The following is a 3170-nucleotide window of genomic DNA, read 5'->3' on the forward strand; positions in this document are numbered from 1 at the left end:
ACCCACCGTAGAATACTTATGCTCTTGAGAGAAGCCAATAGTGAAACCTATAGCCTCGGGTCTATTCTCATCATATCAATCTCCATCACGTTAATCTTGCTTTGCTTTTTTACTTTTCCTTTACTTTTTACTTTGCATCTTTATACCAAAAATATTATATCTATCAGATCTCACTCTCGTAAGTGACCGTGAAGGGATTGACAACCCCTAATCACGGTGGTTGCGAGAAGCTATCGTTTTTTGCAGGTACGAGGGACTTGAGCGTGGCCTTCTACTGGATTGATACATTGGTTCTCAAAAACTGAAGGAAATACTTATGCTACTCTACTACATCATCCCTTCCTCTTCGGGGAAAACCAACGCAAGCTCAAGACGTAGCACCGATGAACGAAGACAAAAGAGGGGATGCCTTCTGGGGCATCCCCAAGCGTAGGATTTTTGGTGTCCTTGTATTTTACCTTGGGGTGCCATGGGCATCTCCAAGCTTAGGCTCTTGCCACTCCTTGTTCCATAATCCATCAAATCTTTACCCAAAACTTGAAAACTTCACAACACAAAACTTAACAGGAAAGTCTCGTGATCTTCGTTATCGAAATAAAACAAAACACCACTTCAAGGTACTGTAATGAAATCATTCTTTATTTATTTTGGTGTTAAAATTACTTTATTCCAACTTATCTATGGTTTATAAAATCTTTTACTAGCCATAGATTCATCAAAATAAGTAAACAACACACGAAAAAGAGAATCTGTCAAAAACAGAACAGTCTGAAGTAATCTGTAACTAACGCAAACTTCTGGAACCCCAAAAATTCTAAAATAAATTGCTGGACGTGAAGAATTTATCTATTTAATCATCTGCAAAAAGAATTAACTAAATAGAACTCCCCAATAAAAATGGCAGCAATTCTCGTGAGCGCTAAAGTTTCTGTTTTTTACAGCAAGATCAAAAAGACTTTCCCCAAGTCTTCCCAACGGTTCTACTTGGCACAAACACTAATTAGACACAAAAAACACAACCAAAACAGAGGCTAGATAAATTATTTATTGAATAACAGCAAGGAAAAATATTGGGTTGTCTCCCAACAAGCGGTTTTCTTTAAAGCCTTATAGCTAGGCATAAGATTTCAACGATGCTCACATGAAAGACAAGAATTGAAGCACAAAGAGAGCATCATAAAACACGTGACAAGCACATCTAAGTCTAAAGTACTTCCGATGCATAGGCATCCTATAGGCAAACAAATTATCAAGGCAAGAAAAAACTAGCATATGCAAGGAAGCGGAAAGAAACAATAGCAATCTCAACATGCCGAGAGGTAATTTAGTAACATGAAAATTTCTACAACCATTGACGGTGTCCTGGACTAGGGGGTACTCACCACGTCATCTCCCAATCTGTTAGATTGGGCTGAGGACCCCCATGGCCATATACTCATGTGCCAGTTCGGACAGCTGCCGCATACAAGGAAGATTCCACAAGACTTGGCGATCAAGACAAGGACTCCTCCCCACCGGCGTATTCGGCTAGGACTCTTGTTATCCTAGGCCTCTGGTGCATTATATAAACCGAGGGTAGGCTAGTTGATAGAGATATACAACAATCATACCATATGCTAGATTCTAGGGTTTTAGCCTCTACGATCTCGTGGTAGATCAACTCTTTTAACACTCATATCATCAATAACGATCAAGCAGGACGTAGGGTATTACCTCCATCAAGAGGGCCTGAATCTGGGTAAACATCGTGTCCCCTGCCTCCTGTTACCATCGATCCTAGACGCACAGTTGGGGACCCCCTACCCGAGATCCACCGATTTTGACACCGACATTGGTGCTTTCATTGAGACAGAGGAGGAGACTGTGTGATCGGCAAAAGGATCGATGGCTCGTTTGTAGGTCAACTGCGATGCCGTCATCTTTGTCACCGGCTCGACTGGTCACCTTGGCTCGACCGAGGACCGTGCTTCATCTCCGATCATCATGTTCGGACGAGGGCCTTCATCAACATCAACTCTGATCTCTATCAAGATCGTGGAGGAATCATACAGGGAGCCCGGGGGCTCAACGTCAACATTGCCCTCGGGCGACCGTGCTGTTTTTCTGGACAGCAAACTTGTGTCTGCCGCCACCGCCTCCTCAAGTGTCTTTTTAACAATTGCTTCAGTGGAATTGTGCGGAATTGAGTCTACAACAACCCTGGAAAATTTCATCGAGTTCCGATGGAGGAATCTCTGGCAGTCCCCGATATACCGGAGTCCTGTCAAATCTGGACGAGAATCTGGATGAGTTTAGCGCGTGGTGTCCAACTTCTAGCTCCGACGTCCTTTGGAAGATCCAACCGTTGATCGGCTGCGAAATTCCTGTATCTACCACCTCTCAACATTTCAGCTCGATCCGACCGTCCAAACTCCTGGAACCTTCCGATTAATGCATCACTTTTCGGATATGTTTTCTGCGTGAAAACGAATCCGACCCGAGTTCGTCTTTTTTATGAATGGGATTTCGGACATCCTTTTGAAGAAAGTTTTGTATGGGGTATTTTGTTTTGTTCCCGAACACATCTCACTAACTTTAAGATCTGTTGAACATCATCTTCAACATCATGCTGGTGTCAAACCAGTCCGGCAATATTGCTCCACGGCTGCCGACCTGCGCTAGACACGTCGTCACTTTGTTGAGCCGAGCTCAACCTCTTCGGATCATCATCTCGACAAGCCGAACAAGATTCCGGCATCGCGAAGGATAAATCATCACCAACATCGCCGCCCCACGGATTACACGGAGCGGGCATACCGGCATCGCAACACTGTCGCTTCATCAAGCCGGCATCGACCACGTCATGACCTGCATCGGCAGGGCCGCACTATTGCTTCTTCAAACTGGTGTCCATCACGTCGACCTACTTCGACTCATCGGCTGACATCGAGGCTTCGACATCGCGGCTGGACCGGGGGCTTCGCCATCTCTTCATCAACCTACTCCGGACACTTCGGTGTCACTAGCCGACCAGCTCCGTCACGTTAGCTGGACCGAGGGCTTTGCCTCGGCGAGCTAACCTTTGCCAGCGTTGTCATGCCGTTGTTTTATCGCCCATCAGGCAATGGGTGTGCAGATCGAGTCCCAATTTTGGGAATCACCTTCCTTCGGATTGCTACAACAAATAAACC

This window comes from Triticum dicoccoides, chromosome 6A, assembly GCF_002162155.2.
Source record: "Triticum dicoccoides isolate Atlit2015 ecotype Zavitan chromosome 6A, WEW_v2.0, whole genome shotgun sequence".
NCBI classification, from domain to species: Eukaryota; Viridiplantae; Streptophyta; class Magnoliopsida; order Poales; family Poaceae; genus Triticum; species Triticum dicoccoides.